The sequence below is a fragment of the Bubalus bubalis genome, chromosome 10, assembly GCF_019923935.1.
Source record: "Bubalus bubalis isolate 160015118507 breed Murrah chromosome 10, NDDB_SH_1, whole genome shotgun sequence".
NCBI classification, from domain to species: Eukaryota; Metazoa; Chordata; class Mammalia; order Artiodactyla; family Bovidae; genus Bubalus; species Bubalus bubalis.
The window spans coordinates 103,996,244-104,020,933 of record NC_059166.1 but is presented as its reverse complement, the minus strand read 5'-3'; the positions used below and the strand labels follow the sequence as shown (position 1 = coordinate 104,020,933).

The window sequence follows — 24,690 nt, the reverse complement described above, 5'->3', positions numbered from 1 at the left end:
CTTTCACTTTTCTCTTCCTTGCATTGGAGAAGGAAATGTCAACCCACTCCAGTGTTCTTGCCTGGTGAATCCCAGAGACGGGGGTAACCCCAGTGGGCTGCTGTCCATGGGGTCACACAGAGTCGGACACGACTGAAGTGACTTAGCAGCAGCAGCAGCAGCATGTGCTAGACACTATTCCAGATAGTGAAGATGAGTAGTGAACAAAACATGGTCTTGTTCTTATGGAGCTACAGTTCTAATGATGGTTGTAATGGTAGGATATAAATAAACAGATAATGTCGGATAGCAGTGAATGCCAATAAGAAAGAATAGAATTAAGTGCTAGGAGATAAATAGATGTCATATGGCAATGAATGTCAATAAGAAAGAATAGTTAGGTGATAGTGATATAGTATGGAGATATTAGGGAAGTCCTTTTTTAATAAGGAGACACTGTGACAGGGACATGAATGAAATGAGAGAACAAATGATACAGATTTCTAGGGAAGATCAGTCCAGGCAGAAGAAGCAGAGCAACACATGCAGAGGCTCTGAAGTGGAAGCGTGCTGGTTATATTCACAGAACAACAGGGACACCACAGAGGCTAGAGCCATGTGAGTAAGGGAGAAGGGAAGGAAATACGATCAGAAAGCACTGGGGTTGGGGGTGTGTTTAGAACTCCTTTATGGAATTTGGATTTGATTCTGAGTGAGTTAGAAGATTTTGAGCAGAAGAAACATGATCATGAGCACCGGGGTGGCATGTCTTTAAAGGATCACTCTGGTTCAAGGATCACTCTGATTCTTGTGTACAAATGGAGATGAACTGGAAGCCACTCCAGAAATCCAAGGATGAAGTACTAATAGCTCAAACTGGGTGGACGCTGTGGAGGACGTGGAAAGTGGTCAGATTCTAGATACGTTGCGAAGTCGAATGACAAGAAGTGCTGGTAGGTTGTGAGGTGGATATGACAGAAGCAGTTTCAAGGAGGATCCCAAGGGTTTTGGCCTGAGCAACTAGAAGAATGGGATTACCATTTGTGAAAATACAGAATCTAAGGAGTGGAAATCAAGAGTTTGGTTTTGGAAGGATTAAAAAGTAAGGAGTGTGTATATGGTGAATTGGCAGTTGGGTGTACAGATATATCCATTGATATGTTTATATCAGTGTTTATGCACACACATGCACACACATATTTCTGAAAGTGCTTACATCTTGTGCTTACAGTTCATGCACTCTTTGTGCCCCAGCAGTACTAAACACACCCTGTTCGAACCTCTGTGCCTTTGCTCGCATTTTTTGTTAGAATACTGATTGCCATATTGGCAGTACTGGCAAATACTGATTCAAAAATCCTGTGTTGAGGGACTGACATGAAGTCTTTCATAATTTTGACTGCTTCATACGTCATGCTGCTGTATCTTGTATTGTGTTTACAAGTTTGTGCCTTCTTTTGGACTGAAGGATAGAGTGTTTTTTAGGTGTTTTTCTCTTTAAGACCTGGATTACTGCAGAGTTCTAATAAATGCCTCTGTGCAGTGTTTCTGTCATTTGGCTTTATAATCCAAGCCTTGTGAAGAAAATGGTTTGTATTAATCAGCTTCAGTATAAGCTTATACATGTATTTGGCAAACTTAATATCAGTGACAGTCTCTTGGAAACTATTTGATCCATGTAACTACTTAATATCTAGTTGATGGGAGTCTGAAGGTTTAGAAACTGATGCTGCCAAAAAAACTGAAAATGCAGGAAGTTCATGAGAACAGTACTTCTGATCATGTGAGAATGTCTGCAGTACATCCCTGTTTTTTCTTTACTGTGCGTGTGATGCTTTCTCAAGTCTGGAAAATTGTCAAAATGAAGATTTCTTGGGCTCTAACACAGGCATAATAAAATAGAATTTGAGGTGGTGAAAAATGTCTCATCTTCTCCTACCCTCTCCCTGTGCCCTTAAGTTTCTTCTCTATGTCTGTTTCTCCACTGTTGCCCTATAAATAAATTCTTCAGTACTATTTTTCTAGATTCCATATATATGCATTAGAATACAGTATTTATCGTTCTCTCTCTGACTCACTTCACTCTGTATAATAGGTTCTAGGTTCATCCACCTCATCAGAACTGACTCAAATGCCTTCCTTTTGATGGCTGAGTAATATTCCATTGTATATATGTAGCACGATTTCTTTATCCATTCATCTGTCAATGGACATCTAGGTTGCTTCCATATTCTAGCTATTGTAAATAGTGCTGCAGTGAACAATGGGATACATGGGTCTTTTTCAACTTTGGTTTCCTCAGAGTATATGCTTAGGAGTGGGATTGCTGGGTCATATGGTGGTTTTATTCCTAGTTTTTTAAGGAATCTCCATACCATCTTCCATAGTGGCTGTATCAATTTACATTCCCATCAATAGTGCAAGAGCATTCCCTTTCCTCCACACCCTCTCCAGCATTTGTTGTTTGTAGATTTTTTGATGATGGCCATTCTGACCGCTGTGAGGTGATATCCCATTGTAGTTTGATTTGCATTTCTCTAATAATGAGCAGTGTTGAGCATCTTTTCATGTGTTTGTTAGCCATCTGTATGTCTTCTTTGGAGAAATGCCTCTTTAGGTCTTTTTCCTACTTTTTGGTTGGGTTGTTTGTTTTTCTGGCATTAAGTTATATGAGCTGCTTGCATATTTTGGAAATTAATCCTTTGCCAGTTGTTTCATTTGCTATTGTCCCTCATTCTGAGGGCTGTCTTTTCACCTTGCTTATTTTTTCCTTTGCTGTGCAAAAGCTTTCAAGTTTAATCAGGTCCCACTTGTTTACTTTTGTTTTTATTTCCATTACTCTAGGAGGTGGGTCATAGAGTATCTTGTTTTGATTGATGTCATCGAGTGTTCTGCCTATGTTTTCCTCTAAGAGTTTTATAGTTTCTGGTCTTAAATTTAGGTCTTTAATCCATTTTGAGATTATCTTTGTGTAGGTGTTAGGAAGTGTTCTAATTTCATTCTTTTACATGTAGCTGTCCAGTTTTCCCAGCACCATTTATTGAAGAGCCTATCTTTGCCCCATTGTAAATTCTTGCCACCTTTGTCAAAAATAAGGTACCCATAGGTGCATGAGTTTATTTCTGGGCTTTCTATCTTGTTCCATCTGTCTATATTTCTGTTTTTGTGCCAGTACCATACTATCTTGATGACTGTAGCTTTGTAGTATAATCTGAAGTCAGGAAGGTTGATTCCTCCAACTCCATTCTTTCTCAAGACTGCTTTGGCTATTCGGGATCTTTTGTGTTTCCATATGAATTGTGAATTTTTTTTGTTCTAGTTCTGTGAAAAATGCCATTGGCAATTTGATAGGGATTGTGTTGAATTTGCAGATTGTGTTTGGTAGTATAGTCATTTTCACAATATTGATTCTTCCTACCCAGAAGCATGGAATATGGCTCCATTTGTTTGTGTCATCTTTGATTTCTTTCATCAGTGTCTTACACTTTTCTGTGTACAGTTCTTTTGTCTCCTTCAGTTCAGTTCAGTTCAGTCGCTCAGTCGTGTCTGACTCTTTGTGACCCCATGAATCGCAGCACGCCAGGCCTCCCTGTCCATCACCAACTCCCGGAGTTCACTCAGACTCACGTCCATCAAGTCAGTGATGCCATCCAGCCATCTCATCCTCTGTCATCCCCTTCTCCTCATGGCTCCAATCCCTCCCAGCATCAGAGTCTTTTCCAATGAGTCAACTCTTCGCATGAGGTGGCCAAAGTACTGGAGTTTCAGCTTCAGCATCATTCCCTCCAAAGAAATCCCAGGGCTGATCTTCAGAATGGACTGGTTGGATCTCCTTGCAGTCCAAGGGACTCTCAAGAGTCTTCTCCAACACCACAGTTCAAAAGCATCAATTCTTCGGCGCTCAGCCTTCTTCACAGTCCAACTCTCATATCCATACATGACCACAGGAAAAACCATAGCATTGACTAGACGGACCTTTGTTGGCAAAGTAATGTCTCTGCTTTTAAATATGCTATCCAGGTTGGTCATAACTTTCCTTCCAAGGAGTAAGTGTCTTTTAATTTCATGGCTGCAGTCACCATCTGCAGTGATTTTGGAGCCTCAAAAAATAAAGTCTGACACTGTTCCCACTGTTTCCCCATCTATTTCCCATGAAGTGATGGGACCGGATGCCATGATCTGAGTTTTCTGAATGTTGAGCTTTAAGCCAACTTTTTCACTCTCCACTTTCACTTTCATCAAGAGGCTTTTGAGTTCCTCTTCACTTTCTGCCATAAGGGTGGTGTCATCTGCATATATGAGGTGATTGATATTTCTCCCAGCAATCTTGATTCCAGCTTGTGTTTCTTCCAGTCCAGCGTTTCTCATGATGTACTCTGCATATAAGTTAAATAAGCAGGGTGACAATATACAGCCTTGACGTACTCCTTTTCCTATTTAGAACTAGTCTGTTGTTCCATGTCCAGTTCTAACTGTTGCTTCCTGATCTGCATACAGATTTCTCAAGAGGCAGGTCAAGTGGTCTGGTATTCCCATCTCTTTCAGAATTTTCCACAGTTTATTATGATCCACACAGTCAAAGGCTTTGGCATAGTCAATAAAGCAGAAATAGATGTTTTTCTGGAACTCGCTTGCTTTTTCCATGATCCAGAGGATGTTGGCAATTTGATCTCTGGTTCCTCTGCCTTTTATAAAACCAGCTTGAAAGTTTATTCCTCGATATTTAATTTTTTTTTGTTGCAATGGTGAATGGGATTGATTCCTTAATTTCTCTTCATGATTTTTCATTGTTAGTGTATAGAAATGCAAGTGATTTCTGTGTATTGATTTTGTATCCTGCAACTTTGCTAAATTCACTGATTAGCTCTAGTCATTTTCTGATACTGTCCTTAGGGTTTTCTATGTACAGTATCATGTCATCTGCAAACAGTGAGAGCTTTACTTCTTCTTTTCTGATCTGAATTCCTTTTATTTCTTTTTCTTCTCTGATTACTGTAGCTAGGACTTCCAGAACTATGTTGAATAACAGTGGTGAAAGTGGACACCCTTATCTCATTCCTCATCTTAGGATGAATGCTTTCAGTTTTTCACCACTGAGAATAATGTTTGCTGTAGACTTATTATATATGCCCTTTGCTGTGTTGAGGAAGGTTCCTTCTGTGCCCATTTTTTGAAGAGTTTTAATCATAAATGGGTGATAAATTTTGTCAAAGGCTTTTTCTGCATCCATTGAGATGATATGATCTTTTCTTCAATGTGTTAATATGGTGTATTACATTGATTGATTTGCATATATTGAAGAATCCTTGCACTCCTGGTATAAATCCAGCTTGATCATGGTGTATGAGCTTTTTGATGTGTTGCTGAATTCTGTTAGCTAAAATTTTGTTTAGGGTTTTTGCAACTCTGTTCATCAGTGATATTGGCCTGGAGTTTTTTTTTTTTTTTTTAATTGTCTCTGTCTGGTTTTAGTATCAGGTTGATGGTGGCCTTGTAGTATGAGTTTGGAAGTGTTCCTTCCTCTTCAATTTTTGAAAGAGTTTTAGAAGGATAGATATTAGATGTTCTCTAAATGTTTGATAGAATTCTCCTTTTAAGCCATCTGGTCTTGGGCTTTTGTTTTTTGGGAGATTTTTGATCACAGCTTCAATTTCAGTGCTTGCAGTTGGGTTGTTCATAATTTCTATTTCTTCCTGGTTCAGTCTTGAGAGATAGAAGTTTTCTAAGAATCTGTCAATTTCTTCCAGTTTATCCATTTTATTACCATAGTTGTTCATAATAGTCTCATAATCCTTTGTATTTCTGCATTGTCTGAGGTAACCTCTCCTTTTCATTTCTGATTTTGTTGATTTGATTCTTCTCTCTCTCTTTCTTGATGAATCTGGCTAAGGATTTGTCAATTCTGTTTATCTTCTCAAAGAACCAGCTTTTAGTTTTATTAATCTTCATTATTGTTTCTTTTATTTCTTTCTCATTTATTTCTGCTTGGATCTTTGTGATTTCTTTACTTCTACTAATTTCGGGGCTTTTCTTTTTTCTTCAGTTGTTTTAGGTGTAAAGTTAGGTTGTCTATTCCATGTTTTTCTTCTTTCTTGAGGTAGGATCGTATTGTCATAAACTTCCCTCTTAGAGCTGCTTTTGCTTCATCTCATAGGTTTTGAGTTGTCATGTTTTCATTGTCATTTGTTTCTAGGAATTTTTCTTATTTCCCTTTTAACTTCTTCAGTAACCTGTTGGTTATTTAGAAACATGTTGTTTAATTTCCATGTGTTTGTGTTTCTTACAGTTTTTTTCTTGTAATTGATATCTAGTCTCATAGCGTTGTGGTCGGAGAAGATGCTTGATATGATTTCAATTTTCTTAAATTTACTGAGGTTTGATTTGTGACCTAAGATGTGGTCTAGCCTGGCAAATGTTCCATGTGCCCTTGGGAAGAAGGTGTATTCTTCTGCATTTGGATGGAATGTCCTGAAGATATCAATGAGATCCATCTCATCTAATGTGTCATTTAAGACTTGTGTTTCCTTATTAATTTTCTGTTTTGATGATCTGTCCATTGGTGTGAGTGGAGTATTAAAGTCTCTTACTATTATTGTGTTCCTGTCAATTTCTCCTTTTATGTCTGTTAGTGTTTGTCTTATATATTGAGATGCTCCTATGTTGGGTGCATAGATATTTATAATTGTTATGTCTTCCTTTTGGACTGATCTCTTGATCATTATGTAGTGTCCTTCCTTATCTCTTGTACTTTTCTTTATTTTAAGGTCTACTTTGTCTGATATGAGGATTGCTACTCCAGCTTTCTTTTACTTCCTGTTTGCATGCAATATATTTTTCCATCCTCTTACTTTTAGTCTATATGTGTCTTTAGGTCTAAAGTGGGTTTCTTGTAGATGGCATATATATGAGTCTTGCTTTTGTATCCATTCAGTCAGACTGTGTCTTTTGGTTGGAGCATTTAATCCATTTACATTTAAAGTAATTATTGCTATATATGTTCCTATTGCCATTTTCTTAATTGTTTGGGGTTGATGTTTTAGATCTTTTTTCTTCTGTTCTATTTCTTGACTGTATAAGTCCTTTTAACATTTGTTGTAAAGCTGGTTTGGTGGTACTGAATTCTCTTAACTTTTGCTTGTCTGAAAAGCTTTTTATTGTTCCATCAATTTTGAATGAGATCCTTGCCAGGTACAGTAATCTTGGTTGTAGATTTTTCCCTTTCAGTACTTGAAATATATCCTGCCATTCCCTTCTGGCCTGCAGAGTTTCTGCTGAAAGATAGCTGTTAAGTGTATGGGATTTCCCTTGTATGTTACTTGTTGCTTCTCCCTTGCTGCTTTGAATATTCTTTCTTTGTGTTTAGTCTTTGTTACTTTGATTAGTGTGTGTCTTGGCATGTTTCTCCTTGTGTTTATCCTGTATGGGACTCTGTGAGCCTCTTGGACTTGATTGACTGTTTCCTTTTCCATGTTGGAGAAGTTTTCAATTATAATCTCTCAAAATTTTTCTCATACCCTTTCTTTTTCTCTCATTTTTCTGGGGCCCCTGTAATTTGAATGTTGGTGCATTTGCTGTTGTCCCAGAGGTCTCGGAGACAATCCTCAGTTCTTTTCGTTCTTTTAATTCTTCTAGGCCTTTGTTAATTGATTCTTGCATTTTCTCCATTTTGTTTTCAAGGTTTTTGATCATCTTTACTCTCCTTATTCTGAATTGTTTTTCAGGTAGTTTGTCTATTTCCTCTTCATTTATTTGGAATTCTGTGTTTCTGGTTTGCTCCTTCATTTGTGTAGTATTTCTCTGCGTTTTCGTAATTTTTTCTTAACTTGTTGTGTTTGAAGTCTCCTTTTTCCAGGCTTCAAGCGAAGTTGAATTATTTCCTTGAAGAAGGTTGAATTCTTTCTTTTGGTTTCTGCCCTCCTAAGGCTGGTCCAGTGGTTGTGTAAGCTTTGTGTAGAGTGAGACTTGTGCTGAGTGTTTGTTTGTGTTTCCTCTCATGGGTAAGGCTGAGTGAGGTGGTAATCGTATCTGCTGATGATTAAGTTTGTATTTTTGTTTTGTTTGTTGTTTAGATGAGGCATCCTGCACAGGGTGCTACTCGTGGTTGGGTGATACTGGGTCTTGTGTTCAAGTGGTTTCCTTTGTGTGAGTTCTCACTATTGGATACTCCCTACAGTTAGTTCTCTGGTAGTCTAGGTCTTGGACTCAGTGCTCCTACTCCAAAGGTTCAGGACTTGATCTCTGGTCAGAAACAAAGATTCTACAAGTGGTTTGTTATGGCAGTAAGTGAGATTAAAACAAATATCCAAAAATGAGAAACCAAAGATGAACCCCAGACAAATGGCAGTTACAAAATCAGGCAAATAATAGTTAAAATAATGGAATATACACATACACATATACACCTATGAGCAAAGTCAAAACAGTCCAACAAAAATAAAGTACAGTAGATTGATCCGGCAAACAAAGGAAATGAAAAATTATATTTACCAGTTAAGAACAAAACTAACTAAAGCACAAACTGGAAAACAAAACTAAAGCAGTGTGCCAAGTGGGGAATAGAGCAATGAAAACAAAACTAACAAATATGTTGAGAAGAAAGGAAGGAGAGAAGAGAAAGAATGGATATGCAAATTTAAATAGAGATAGATGAAGATTTATGTACATTAAAGATTAACTGCAAGGGGAAAAAACAGAAAAGGCAAAGAAAGGGATAAATATACCAAAAATACAATAGGTTTTAAAAAATTAAAATTATAAAGAGGAGAAAAGAAAAAAAAAATGGAAGAAGAAAGAAAAAAGGAAAACTCCACAGAACTGCAAAAGCCCAATGTAGAGGCAGAGGTTTATAACAACATTAAAAAGTGTGACTGAATATACACATATACATACACACCCATAGGCAAAATTTAAAAAGTCCAACAAAAATAAAGTACAATAGATTGACCCAGTGAACAAAAGAAACCAAAAATGATATCTACCAGAACAAAACTAGCCAAAGCACAAACTAGAAAACAGAACTAAAGCAAAGTGCCAACTGGGGAATAAAGCCTTGAAACTAAAACTAACAACTACGTTGAGAGGAAAGGAGAGAAAGAAACAAAAGAAAGAATAGATATGCAAAGTTAGATAAAGGTAGATAAAGAAGATTTATATATGTTAAAGATTAAATTAACTGCAAGGGGAAAAGAACCATAGGAAAAGCAAACTAAGGAATAAATATAGAAAAAAATAAAAATAGGTTTAAAAAATTTAAAAAACAGAAAAGAAAAAAAAAGAGGAAGACTCCACAGAACTGCAGAAGCCCAACGTAGAGGCAGAGGTTTATAACAATAAAAAATGTGACTAGAAAAAATAAAGCTCAAAAGCTTAATTGGATTTCATAGTGCCAGTAAAATCGACAGCTACAACGGGGGAGTGGGGGAGAGAAAAAAGAAAAAAAAAAAAATCCAAAAGAATCTACAGAACAAGTCAAAAAATAAGAATAATAAATGTTTTTCTTGAGTCGTTGCTGTCAGCGTCCTTCCCCTCGCTGGGAGTCATAGTCCACTTTACCTCCCTCGGATGCCCTCCAACACTGTGCTGATCTCTGGACGTGCTGTGGGGGCAGCTCAGATTCTAATCTGGTCCTACTCCTTTGTGTTCTTGCCTCCAGTGTCCACAGCTATCAGAACTAGTGAGTGTTCTTTTGTGGGAGCTCTCAATGACCTTTTATCTATGCCATAGAGACAGAGTCTTCCTAGTTGATTGTGTGGATTTAATCTGCAGCTTGTACAACTGGTGGTAAGGTTTTAGGTCTTCTTCCTTAGCCACACTGCCCCTGGGTTTCAATTGTGGTTTCATTTCCGCCTATACATGTGGGTCGTCCACTGGGTTTCCTCCCGGGGCTGCCCTGGAGGGCTTGGGTTTGCCCCTGTGAGGGCCAGGTGTGGAGGTGGTGCAGCTGCTTGGGTTGCAGGGGTTCTGGCAGCACCAGGTACTCAGGGGAGTTGGCTGCTAGGGCAGCAGGAAATACAGTGTTCTAGAAGGGTATGGCAACCAGTATTGGCCGGTACGCTCCAGGATTCTTGCCTGGAGAACCCTCTGCTCCCTGACAGAGATGTCTGGCAGGCCACATTTTACAGAGTGGCAAAGAGCTGCACATGACTGAAGTGACTCTGTGGGTATAAGACTTTTTTTGCCTGTGGCAGCTCTGCCCCAGTGAGAGTTGAGCATGATGGTGGCGCAGCTGCTTGGCTTGCAGGGACCCTGGCAGCGCCAAGTGTACAAGGACACGGACTGCCTCAGCTGCAGGAGTTATGTCCCTGTCAGAGCCTTTTTTCGAACCTCTTGTAGCTGGTGATCAAAAGGCCTATCTTTAGCTCCGCCGGCTCAGGCACTTAGAGGGCTACCTTGCCTGGGGTCCTTCTCTGTTGTTCGGTGTGTCAGGCACATAGAGGGGCCCTCCTGGCTGGGATCCTAGTCTGTAGGTTGGCGCCCCTAGCACTTAAAGTGGCACCCTGGGTGGGGTCCTGCTCTGTAGTGCAGTGTGTCAGGTGTTTGATGGGCCAGCCTCTCTATTGTTCAGCTGCTGATGCTGGTGTGTTGGGAGAGAGAGGCTATGGTGATGGCTCCATCCCCTACCCGTGACTCAGCAGTATGGCCTTGCTTCCGTGGCTGCCTGGCTTTCCTCCCTCATATCCCGTCAATCCGTCTCTTTTCCCTCACATCCCCACAGTCCATCTCTCTGCAGTCAACAGCACCCCTCGCCCTGGGATTGCCCCACAATCCCTAAACTCCAGCTCCCAGCTGCTGCGCCTTCCAGGGGACCTGTGTCCCTGTCCGGGATGTGTACGGCTGCGGTAAGGACTGTCTGATGCTCATTCCATTTAGGCTGCCACAGATCAGCTGTTTCAGCCTTAAATGTTTCTCCTCTGACTCAGACAATTGCCCCATGCAGGGATTGGACCCCTGCCTCAGTTCCCCCACCCGCCAAGGGCAGGTCCAGTCCTTCTAACACTCCTGTTTTTCCTGTAGTTCCTTCGTCCTACTGAGTTTTGCGTGGTTCTATATATTCTTTTCCATTGGTCAGGTACTCTTGTCCCCTGTTAGCATGCACTTCTGTCTCTGAAGGTGTATTCCTGATGTATCCTTGGAGAGAGATGTACCCCACGTCCACCGACTCCTCCACCATCTTGTTCTAGGGAAGATTTTTACCTCTTATTTTTAAGAAAGTTCTGAGTCTAGGGTAAATTGAAGGCTATCTTGTAATTAAACGTTAAAAAAAAAAAAAAAAACTTTTAGCTACTGTTCTACTGGAGCTTTTTATTTATGTATGTTTATTTTATATATACTTATGTATAGTTTGAAATCTTACTGTAAACTGTGTCCTAAATAAATAGTATTAATTACACTATTTATTAATGGCTATGCCTGTTTTAATAAAGAGTAATATTTTGAAGCCAAAACAAAATTAAGTATACATTTTTCGTTTTTTTTTGCCAACTGTGAAATATCTCATCATATGACCCACAAGCAAGATATTTGCATTATTTCTTCGACATATCTTAATGTTCTCCAAGGACATAAGCATAAATAAGCCACAACTGCTAACTGTGGAAATCCAAATCATTAGGTTCCCAATAAGTAAATGATTCTTGTCTTGTGTTTTTAGGTTCCCAGATTGTGGTGACCCATATCCTCGGCTGGTGGACCTGAATTTAGCTGGCGATCCTACTGAAGGAGCCTCAGTGGCAGTGCAGAGGGACTATGGCTTTTGGTGTCCCTGAGAGTTGAAAATTGATCCTGATCTTGGCTGTTCCTTTTTGCACATGTGTGATTGTTCACCTCCTTGTCCAAATATGTACTTTACGAGAGAAGAGCTTTCATTTGCTCGGTATTTCATAGGATTGATTTCAGTCATTTGCCTCTCTGCCACGTTGTTTACTTTTTTAACTTTTTTGATTGATGTGATAAGATTCCGGTATTCTGAAAGACCCATTATAATTTATGGCATCTGCTACATGATGGTGTCATTCATTTTCTTTATTGGGTTTTTGCTTGAGGACCAAGTCGCTTGCAATGCATCCAGCCCTGCACAGTATAAGGCTTCCACAGTGACCCAAGGATCTCATAACAAAGCCTGTATCATGCTTTTTATGATACTCTTATTTTTTTTTTACTATGGCTGGCAGCGTTTGGTGGGTGATTCTTACCATCACGTGGTTCTTGGCAGCTGTGCCAAAGTGGGGTAGTGAAGCTATTGAGAAGAAAGCCTTGCTGTTTCGTGCCAGTGCATGGGGCATCCCTGGAACACTGACCATCATCCTTTTAGCGATGAATAAAATTGAAGGTGACAATATCAGTGGCGTGTGATTTGTTGGCCTCTATGATGTTGATGCTTTGAGGTATTTTGTTCTTGCACCCCTCTGCCTGTATGTGGTGGTTGGGGTTTCACTCCTTTTAGCTGGCATTATATCCCTAAACAGAGTGCGAGTTGAGATTCCATTAGAAAAGGTGAACCAGGATAAACTGGTGAAGTTTATGATCCGGATTGGTCTGTATCTCATACCACTCATGGTTGTAATTGGTTGCTACTTTTATGAGCAAGCTTACCGCGGCATCTGGGAAACAACGTGGATACAAGAACGCTGCAGAGAATATCACATTCCATGTCCATATCAGGTAAGGGAAACCTTGTTCTCAATTTCAAAATATGTAACAGTGAAAAGAGCTAATCTTAGCTGTTTTTTTTTTTTAACTCTTCATGAAAAACCTGAACATTAAAATTTTGAAGTTAATGAACAAATTTATTGTAGTAAGAATGTCATACACACGTTTCTGTTAACATCTTCCTTTTAAAAGATCACTTTCGTGAGTCCAAGCCATGGGCTTTTAAGCACTTTACTTCTGTTATCACAGAGTAGTTGCTTGTTGACTACTTAGAAGTCTGCAGGTTTGAGGGGAAGATATTGATTAAAAGACAGTGTCTGTGGAAATTTTACTGATACTTAGAACAGAAGTTTTAACAGTTTTGAAAAAAATTAGAATGCATTTGTACAAATATTTTCATCTTTTAGTTGGTCTTAGTTTTTCTTTTTTGCATACTGAATATTTTGTGATTTACCTTTTAATTTAAAGAGATCAGATAATCATAGAATTTTAGATCTAGAGAGGACCTTAGAGATAGTTTATTCAAGTTCCCTCTGTAATTTAGAGTTCTTAAACATCTATCTCATTTGAGGCTTAGAAATGTTAAGTGACTTGCTCACTTTATTAAAGTACTTATGCATTATAGATAACTTCTGTTTACTTGTTTCTTTCCCCTAGTGGCACAGAGGTTAAAGCGTCTGCCTGCAATGTGGGAGACCTGGGTTCAATCCCTGGGTCGGGAAGATCCCCTGGAAAAGGAAATGGCAACCCACTCCAGTATTCTTGCCTGGAGAATCCTATGGACAGAGGAGCTTGGTGGGCTACAGTCCACAGGTCGCAAAGAGTCAGACACAACTGAGCGACTTCACTTTCACTTTCCCCTAGTAGACAGTGAACTCTTTAAATGCAAGAACATCTTTTTCATATTTTTTCAAAGCATGGTCTATAGGTTAGTAGATGATGGCATTGAGAATGGGAATATGTAGATTGAGAAGAAAATACATTTTTGAGAAACGTTCCACTTGTACTGGAAACAAGGAGTGTGTGATTAGCACATAGTCAATTCTCGTAAATACTTGATGACTGAAAATGCCATTTCCTTTTTTATTTTGTGGTATAGATAATTCTACACAAAATTACATTTTAATTATTATATCAGTATAATTTATATATAATATAATATTATAAATATTAGCTACTGGCTTTTAAAAAACCAACCTATAATCGAGAGACCATAAAAAATGAATAATTGAAATTTTATTACACTTCTTGATAGAATTGCTTATTAAAAACTCTTAATATGAGTTTTCAGGCCTGAAGCTAAGTAATCAAATTTTGCCTCTAATGAGGGAGAAAGAGATGATTGAGTTACATCATGTGCTTCTCCATATAAGGTTTCTAGGATTCCAAATATATATTATCTTAGGACTATAAAAGAAATAATATTTGGCTCTGAAATAATGATCTGAAAAATACCAGACCTCAAATATGTAAATTAGTAAATTAGAGTAGTTGGGACACCACTATTTTCAAAACATTCCTAAGAATCTTTTAGCATCTTTAGAACCAGTTTGAGCTATATAAAAACCTGTGTGTGTATTCATTTCTTTACAGTCATAAGTTCTATAAGTGTTTTTTATTTCCAACTTACAGAAATAATGTTGGATTTCCAACATCCTAAAAAGAATAGAAAATGGTATAATAACTAACGTAGTTATTAAGGTATAAAGTCTGGGTCAGGAATTCCTGGCTTCATATCTCACTCTTATTATTTACTAGTTTTATAGTTTTAGATCAACTTCACCTCTTTCCACTTCAATTCCTCATCTGTAGAATGAGTAATGGAATCTCATAGTAATAAAAGAGTAATCGTGTTAGATATAAATAGTAGTAGAATCTGTCTCCTAGGACTGTTTTTAGGCATCTACATGCAGTTAGAAGAGTGCCTTCTGTATAATAAGTGCTCGAATGTTAGTTCTGTTACTCAATTTTTCATTTATTGTTGCTGCTGTTACTGTTTTACACACACACACGTACATAAACTTTTTTAAACCATTCAGTACCAAACTTCAGCAAATGCTAAAGTTATTGAGAATATACATGACAGTATGTGTACCACTAACTTGTTCATTTTAACTGCAGTAGAGAGATTTAATGGACAAATATACTTTAATTCATTTATTCATTATTTTGCTGAGGGACATAGAGTTCCAAGTGTTTTACTGTTGTAATACCTACCTTCCTTGTACATGACCAGGAAAGTTCATGGGGTGTATACCTAAAAGTGTAGTCATGGCATTTTAACATATAGGCATCTTCAACTCAAGTGGTTATTTTTATTTACACTGTCAGTATAGAGTTGGAATTCCCCATTTCGCCCCATCTTGGTGTTCTCGGGCTTTTAAGTTTTTGTCAACCTTTGAAACAATATCTCAAGCCTGTCTTGATGTTTATTTTTATTTCCCTTATGCCTCGGTGTTTTCATATGTTTACTGGCTGTTCCAGGGTTTCTCTTCTGTGATTTGCCTGTTTGTTGCCTTTGTCCTCTGCTCTGTCAGGTTATTTGCCTTTTGTTGTTACTCTTGTTTTAATTCTTCTTCAGTTACTTGCATTGCAGATATCTTATGCTGCTTGTCTTTTCACTTTGTGTTTTCTTTGCCTTTTGTGTTTTAAGAAATCCCTGCCTACCTCTAAAAATCATAAAAATGGTCTGCCATTTTTTTCCAGCAGTTTTTTAAATTTGATCTTTTAATTCACGACTCTAATCTCTTGAAATTCATTTTTATCTATGTTATGAGTAACAATTTTAGTTTTTCATATGAATGGTACTTTTTGCACCATTTATCAAATAGCCCATGTGAATAATAATGCACTACTGTAACATACAAGTTCCATTTTTAGGCTGTCTTATTTACTGCTCTGTTTGAACAACCTTGTTTCAATCCCACATTTCCTCTACCTTATGCTTCTTCAAAATTATTTTAACTGTTCCTGGCACTCTTCTGTTTGAATTTTAGAATAATTTCTTCATGAGAAACAGTTTATATTTTGTTGAAATTGTTTTAGGTTTTAAATGAATCCAGGGGAAATTTCTGTCTTTGTGATACTAAGTTTTAGTATCTTTTTGTTTCTTTATGTATGTATTCATTAATTTGTTCCTAGGTACCTTACAGTGTTTGTTTCAATTGTGAATGAGATCTTTTCTCTGTTAAATTTTTCAGTTGGTTATTGCTGGTCTACAAGAATGCCACTGATTTTTATATATTGACCTTATATTGAGCATCCCTGCTGAATTCTGCTAGCTCTAATAGTGTGTAAATTCTCTTATGTATTCTTTGTAGAAATCCTGTTGCTGCAAGCAAGGCCAAATTCATATCTCACATTCCAGTTCTTATGTTTTATTTAAGATTTTTGTGTCTATACTCATGAGAGATATAGACTGCAATATTAATAGTTCTTCTTTTCTTGCCACGTATTTTTCCTTTTTGGTGTCAAGGATGTAATATCTTCATAAAGTGAGGTCTTTTCCTCCTGTTCTTTGAAACGGTTTTTACAATGAATAGAGACTGTCTGCTCTTTGAAAGACTTGGTATTTCATCCTGTAAAAATCCTCTGTCATGGTATCTTTGAAGTAAAGAGAGAGAAATTTCATCTCTCCAAACTGAAATTCTGTGATTTTCCATTCCTGCCTGTCTCCTGGCCTTTGGCAACCATTGTTCTACTTTACTTCTCTATGAATTTGACTGCTCTGGGTACCTCATATTAATGAAACTCAAACACTATAATTATAATATTAGTTTTCATTCAGGATTTTACTTCAGAGGAATTTTATACAGACTTGTAAACTGACCACTAGAGCTATTGAATTCCTATTTGAAGTAATATCCATACATAATTGAATACGATTTACTGTTATTGAGCATGCTTAAAAGAATGCTTGTCAAGTTTTGATGATAATTCCTAATGAGAGGTGTTTAAAATGTAGTAAGCAATGGTGTTATCCTTGAGGTAGCTGCCTCAGGTGTCTTGGAGAATATAATATTTGAATATATGTTCACGTGAATATCAGTGCAGTTTCTATCAGTATCATTTCTGATATTAATGAAACTTTCAAACATTTGAAAATTGTTTGAGGTAGTTGATCACATTGTTTCAAAATACCCAGTTGGGCTTAAAGTAAATTGCATGTATTTACGTCCCTGATTTGAAGAAAAGTGGGCTTGTGTAAAGTATTTTAAAATATTTAAAATGAATGTCCTTGCTGAAAACAGGAATTCACTGCTTGGGTTTTTTTGTTTTTTTTTTTTTTTTTTTTTTTTTTACTGTTTTTTTTTTTTTTTTTTTTTTTTTTTTTTTTTTTTAATTTTATTTTATTTTTAAACTTTACATAACTGTATTAGGTTTGCCAAATATCAAAATGAATCCGCCACAGGTTTACATGTGTTCCCCATCCTGAACCCTCCTCCCTCCTCCCTCCCCATTCCATCCCTCTGGGTCGTCCCAGTGCACCAGCCCCAAGCATCCAGTATCGTGCATCGAACCTGGACTGGCAACTCATTTCATACATGATATTTTACATGTTTCAATGCCATTCTCCCAAATCTTCCCACCCTCTCCCTCTCCCACAGAGTCCATAAGACTGTTCTATACATCAGTGTCTCTTTTGCTGTCTCGTACACAGGGTTATTGTTACCATCTTTCTAAATTCCATATATATGCGTTAGTATACTGTATTGGTGTTTTTCTTTCTGGCTTACTTCACTCTGTATAATAGGCTCCAGTTTCATCCACCTCATTAGAACTGATTCAAATGTATTCTTTTTAATGGCTGAATAATACTCCATTGTGTATATGTACCACAGCTTTCTTATCCATTCATCTGCTGATGGACATCTAGGTTGCTTCCATGTCCTGGCTATTATAAACAGTGCTGCGATGAACATTGGGGTACTCGTGTCTCTTTCCCTTCTGGTTTTTTCAGTGTGTATGCCCAGCAGTGGGATTGCTGGATCATAAGGCATGTCTATTTCCAGTTTTTTAAGGAATCTCCACACTGTTCTCCATAGTGGCTGTACTAGTTTGCATTCCCACCAACAGTGTAAGAGGGTTCCCTTTTCTCCACACCCTCTCCAGCATTTATTACTTGTAGACTTTTGGATCGCAGCCATTCTGACTGGCGTGAAATGGTACCTCATAGTGGTTTTGATTTGCATTTCTCTGATAATGAGTGATGCTGAGCATCTTTTCATGTGTTTGTTAGCCATCTGTATGTCTTCTTTGGAGAAATGTCTATTTAGTTCTTTGGCCCATTTTTTGATTGGGTCATTTATTTTTCTGGAGTTGAGCTGTAGGAGTTGCTTGTATATTCTCGAGATTAGTTGTTTGTCAGTTGCTTCATTTGCTATTATCTTCTCCCATTCTGAAGGCTGTCTTTTCACCTTGCTAATAGTTTCCTTTGATGTGCAGAAGCTTTTAAGGTTAATTAGGTCCCATTTGTTTATTTTTGCTTTTATTTCCAATATTCTGGGAGGTGGGTCATAGAGGATCCTGCTGTGATGTATGTCAGAGAGTGTTTTGCCTATGTTCTCCTCTAGGAGTTTTATAGTTTCTGGTCTTACGTTTAGATCTTTAATCCATTTTGAGTTTATTTTTGTGTATGGTGTTAGAAAGTGTTCTAGTTTCATTCTTTTACAAGTGGTTGACCAGAGTTCCCAGCACCACTTGTTAAAGAGATTGTCTTTAATCCATTGTATATTCTTGCCTCCTTTGTCGAAGATAAGGTGTCCATATGTGCGTGGATTTATCTCTGGGCTTTCTATTTTGTTCCATTGATCTATATTTCTGTCTTTGTGCCAGTACCATACTGTCTTGATAACTGTGGCTTTGTAGTAGAGCCTGAAGTCAGGTAGGTTGATTCCTCCCGTTCCATTCTTCTTTCTCAAGATCGCTTTGGCTATTCGAGGTTTTTTGTTTTTCCATACAAATTGTGAAATTATTTGTTCTAGCTCTGTGAAGAATGCTGTTGGTAGCTTGATAGGGATTGCATTGAATCTATAGATTGCTTTGGGTAGTATACTCATTTTCACTACATTGATTCTTCCAATCCATGAACATGGTATATTTCTCCATCTGTTAGTGTCCTCTTTGATTTCTTTCACCAGTGTTTTATAGTTTTCTATATATAGGTCTTTAGTTTCTTTAGGTAGATATATTCCTAAGTATTTTATTCTTTCCGTTGCAATGGTGAATGGAATTGTTTCCTTAATTTCTCTTTCTGTTTTCTCATTATTAGTGTATAGGAATGCAAGGGATTTCTGTGTGTTGATTTTATATCCTGCAACTTTACTATAGTCATTGATTAGTTCTAGTAATTTTCTGGTGGAGTCTTTAGGGTTTTCTATGTAGAGGATCATGTCATCTGCAAACAGTGAGAGCTTTACTTCTTCTTTTCCAATTTGGATTGCAGAGGATGGTAAACTTCCAAACTCATGCTTGGGTTTTAAAATGCTTTACACCAACTGTTTTTTGCAAGAACACTTTTTTAAAAATGTGTGTTAAATAATTCTTGAGAAAGTAATATTTAATGCCTGAAAAGAGTTGGTCGTGAAATATAGCTTGAGTTTTCAGAATAATGTATATTTTACAGTTAAAAATCAGTAAAGTTTATTCCTAGAATATGTTTCATCTTATGTATTATTTAAGTAACAGTAATTTTCCAGGTACTTAGTTTGTTTTTTTTTTTTTCCTTGTAAAGCATTTCCTCCTATTTATTTAGGGGCTTCTAAGAGGCTCAATGGCACCCCACTCCAGTACTCTTGCCTGGAAAATCCATGGACAGAGGAGCCTGGTAGGCTGCAGTCCATGGGGTCACTAAGAGTCGGGAACGACTGAGCGACTTTACTTTCACTTTTCACTTTCCTGCATTGGAGAAGGAAATGGCAACCCACTCCAGTGCTCTTGCCTGGAGAATCCCAGGGACAGGGGAGCCTGGTGGGCTGCCGTCTCTGGGGTCGCACAGAGTCGGACACGACTGAAGCGACTTAGCAGCAGCAAGAGGCTCAAAGCATTTTATGAAAGAGTTACACATTTCAAAGTTTGTTGATATTTCTAGAAAGCCATTCACATGTAACATATTATTAAAATCATGGGGTTTACAGTCCCATCTGTAACACTTTGAGTCTCAGTTTCCTCATGTAAATATAGGGAATAATATGTTAAATACAGTAATATCTACCTCATAGGTGGCTGTGAAGATTAAATGAGAAAATAAAGTTAAGCCTCTTACTAGAATGCCATACACAAAGAAAAATTTCATTATTCTGTTGTGGCAAGTACATAATTCCTGAGGTTTAAAAAATAATTGTTCTTATATTCTGTATTAGAATCATCATTTTGTCTTTTAAACATTGATTTTCAAAAGAACATGTTTCCTTTCCTAAAGTTTCCCCCTTCATTTTTTTCTCTTTCATCCATCTAATCCAGTTATCTATGTCCCAAGGAATTTTGATACTAGAACCTGTGTTTCAATAATAGAAATGTGTTACCGTAATAGAAGCAGCTTAGCCAAGACTGTCAGTTCACCTTAGAGCCATTTGTAGAATTAAAAAAAAAATTATTTGTGTAGAAAACAAACAACCCATTATTTCTATTTTCAGCCACAGAAGGCAGCCCATCTGTTGTTTATCTAATCTTGATTCAGAAACATACAAAAATAGAACAATAACATCATATCTAACTCATAATTTTAGTTTCATCTTCTGATAACAGTGTTTCCCCTTCACCAGACAATAACAGAAGGACCTGACAGAGGAGCACAGAACTAGAGAAACACTGTTTATGTGTTTAAAAGACAAACTAGAGAAGCATTGTTTATGAAAGGACCATAAGGAAATGGGTATGTTTTGCTCTTGCAACATTAATGACAGCAAGTAATTCTCTATAAATAGATAGTATATACTACTAATCTTTTTTTTTTCCTGCTACTAATCTTTAAAGTTGGGAAGTATCCTGCCTGTGACTTCCTAGCACCAAACTGATTTTTCCTCAAAATTGTTCAGTGCCTGTAATAGAGGGAAAGAGGGAGAGTTACTGAAAAAATATTCAAAGTCTCTTATAGGAAAATATTTTGAAATATTATATTTAGAAGTATAGACTATTAAATGTATTTTAAAAGTATTCATCCTCTTATGTACAGGCTGTAAAATGCTATCAAGGGGCACTTTTGGATAAATACTTTAAAATATACGAGTCATTTTGGCCTGTGTGAAACAGACTAAATAGCCTAAGCCATGAGTTCCGTTTTAGTCTTAACTCAGATCAACCGGTGGTGGTGGTGGTGGTGGTCATTCGTTAAGTCGTGTCCAACTCTTTGTGACCCATGAACTGCAGCACGCCAGGCTTCCCTGTCCTTCACCATCAAAGAGCCCTGTCTTCGTCTTTTGGGGCTACTGTTGTAAATCCCGTAGACTAGCTGATAAACAACAGAAAGTTGTTTCTTGTAGTCCTGGAGGCTGGGGAGTCCCAAGATCATCAGCAGGTGCCACGTCTGGTGAGTCATGTTTCCTGGTTCCTAGACTGCCTGCTGCTTCTCCCTGTCCTCGCAGCACGGGAGCCCATTCCTTCCTGGCCTGACCCCTCCCAGAGTGCCTGCCTCCTAGGATCATCACCACGTGCGGGGTGAAGTTTGAGGGCCCATAAACTGTCAGCCCATTGCAGTCCCTAAGTATACTCTGCATTACTTCCGTCTTTTGAAATAATTCGAGCTTTCCTAATAGCCCAATACATGTTCTTTTTGTTTTATGTTCGTTGGGCTCTTGAAAATAATATGTATCAGTGGGAATGCAGTGTTCCGTGTGTATCAGTTACATCAGGTTTGTCACTCATGTAATTCAGATTCCAGTAGCCACCTTGAATAAAAGCAGAAGTAGGTGAAATTACCTGTAATATATTTTATTTTAACACACCCCAAATATTATCATTTCAGTGTGTAATCAACATGATAAAACCTAATGAAATATTTCACATTCTTTTTTTCATGCTAAGTCTTTAAAATCCAGTGTGTGTTTCAGGCTTGCAGCGCATCTCACTGTAGAGCAGCCACATTTCAGGTACTTCATGGCTGCAGGTGACTACGTACCAGGGAGCCCAGTTCCACGAGAGATGTGTCTTTAACATCTCCCACTGGGATTATGAACTCGACTGTTTCTCCTTTTCTATTTCTGTCAGTTTTTATGTATTGATATTTTGAGGTTATGTTATTAGGTACATTCAAGTTTAGAATCCTCATCTTCTTGCTAGACTGAACTTGTATCAGTATGAGATGTTCTTTTTTATCGCTAGTAATGCTTCTTTCTTTAGACACTATTTGACAGTGATATTGCCACGTCAGTTTTCTATCCGTGTTAGCCTGGGTATCTTTTACTTTCACCTGTCTAAAAGACCCTCCATCTTAACATGTACCTCTGAATAGTGTATAGTTTTCACTGGAATCAGTTTGAGTATTGGCTCTGTTTATAATGTTGATATTCAGTGTGTAGACACCATGTTGCTGTGTGTTTTCTGTTTGTCCCACCTAGTCTGTGTTCTTTGCTCTTGCCTTCTTTTAGAAGTATGAAGTGTTTCTGTAGTTCTGTGCTCCTCTGTCAGGTTGTTGGGTGTACATTCGCAGACACAGCGTGTGTTTTACATTCAAGTCTAGCTTAGTACTCTTACTGCCTCCCTGACACGACTGTTTCCTCCTTGTCACTGTCACACTTTAAACTGTTAGATATATTTTTGGCGTTAACATCATTGTTTTGTAGAGTTAGTATTTACCCTCACAGTTACCTCATTGTTGGTCTTTACTTGTTTTTTATATTTCCGTCAGAGACTACTTTTCTTTTTCCCAAAGCACTGCCTGAATATTTTTTTTTAGTTCCTGTGTGTGGGTGATGAGTTGTCTCATTTCCATTTGCCCTAAAAGTCTCTATTTTGCTTTCACTTTCGAAGAGAGTTTTTGTTGGATATAGAATTCCAGGTTGGTGGTTATTTGTTTTTCAGCATTTTACAGATGCCAGTCCATTATCTTCTGACTCCCTTGCTCTTGGAAAGTCAGCTCTCAGTGTTGTTGTGCCGTTAAAAGCCACACCCTTTTTCCTCTGAGCGCTTGAACATTTTCTTCTAGCCTTAGGCACCCGCAGAGCTGCTGAAACCAATGTGTGGTTTTCATTTTTGACTCAATGGTCTGATTCTTGAACCAGCTCTTGCCACTGTCCCTGTCAGTCAGTTCAGTCGCTCCACGTCTGACCCGTTGCAACCCCACTGGACTGCAGCACGCCAGGCTTCCCTGTCCATCACCAACTCCTGGAGCTTGCTCAAGCTCATGTCCATCGAGTCGGTGATGCCATCCAACCAGCTCACCCTCTGTCGTCCCCTTCTCCTCCTGCCTTCAGTCTTCCCCATCATCAGGTTCTTTTCCAATGAGTCAGTTCTTTGCATCAGGTGGCCAAAGTATTGGAGCTTCAGCATCAGTCTTTCCAATGAATATTCAGGATTGATTTGCATTAGGATTGACTGACTGATTGGATCTCCTAGTAGCCCATGGGGCTCTCAAGAGTCTTCTCCAACTCCCCAGTTCAGAAGCATTGATTCTTTGGCGTTCAGCCTTCTTCATGGGCCAACTCTCACATCCATACATGACTACTGGAAAAACCATAGCTTTGACTAAATGAACCTTTGTTGGCAGAGTAATGTCTCTGCTTTTTAATATGCTGTCTAGGTTTGTCATAGGTTTCCTTCCGAGGAGCAAGCATCTTTTAATTTCACCATCTGCAGTAATTTCGGAGCCCAAGAAGATAAAGTGTGTCACTGTTTGCCACTGTTTCCCCATTTATTTGCCATGAAGTGATGGGGCCGGATGCTATGATCTTCAGTTTTTGAATGTTGAGTTTTATGCCAGCTTTTTCACTCTCCCCTTTCACTTTCATTAAGAGGCTCTTTAGTTTCAACCCCTGGAGGCATGTCTTATTCCCCTTTCTGTCTTTTCTCCACCATGAGGGTCCCCATTTATAGTTTTTAACAACATAGTTTAACAGCAGACTCCTTCAATACATTCTATCCTTTTTCCCTCTTATATATATATTGTAACCGATCCGTCCTTCAGTTCACTGATCCTCTCTTCAGCTACGTCCAATCTGATGTTAAGCCCAGAGACTGAGTTCTTAAATTCAGTCACTGTTATTGTAAAGTTCTAGATTGGTTTTGATTCTCAGAAATTTCCCTTTTGTCAAGTATATTTTTGAACAGGTGACATTTGCATCTGATACCTCTAGCATGCCTCTGATATGCTGATACATATCTCATACCTCTGGATCTGGTTCAGTTCTTTTCCTCTTGGTCCTGTTTGTTGTTACACCCTCTTTTGCTTTTTTGGTTGCATGTTGGACATTATGTTTGGAAAACCCTAGAGGTTCTGAGTGATGCTGCCTTCTCCAGAGTTTCCTCTGACGCAGACCTCCAGTGGGGACAGAGCTGTCTGTTCACTCAGGGCCTGAGGGACTTGAGGCTTGGGGGTCCTTGTAAGCTCAGTCTCAGCAGCCTTCACCCACCTCCCCCCCCCCCCGACCCCAGGGAGGAGCTTTCCAGCGTCTCCAGTGTCTGGAAGCCTGGGGTGGCTCCCAGGGCCCCCCCTTCTCGGCAGGTCCTGAAGCCCACCGTCTCTCCTGAGCACCACGAGGTGACTGATAGTCAGCCCTCAGCCGGTTTGGGCAGAGTGTTGGGTACGTTTTCTGACATCCGGACTGACTCGTCAGGCCTGCGCTCGACTTTTTGTCTCCACAGCCCAAGGAACCCTCCAGAGCTGTGTTAGCCAGCCCCCTCTGCTTGACTTTTTCCCTTCCTTTTCTTCGCAGAGTCGGCTTTGCTCAGATGCCCCGAGGGAAGGAGCGGCCCTCTCAGTCTCCAGCTCCCTCACTGGGCTTCGCTTTTGTTTGAAATCTTGGATTGTGGCTGCCTAAGGACCTCTTTTAAACCTTAAAAGCTAAAAGCTAAAGCTTTTCTTGCTCTTGGTAGGCTGACCTACAAGATGCTTGCATCTGTCACTGGAAG

At 38.6% G+C, this 24,690-nt stretch overlaps 1 pseudogene; it reads left to right on the top strand.

The window, feature by feature from the left end:
• LOC102414448 overlaps positions 1-24,451 on the top strand; it is a 29,219-nt pseudogene extending 4,768 nt beyond the window's left edge.
• Positions 24,452-24,690: the final 239 nt, after the last annotated feature.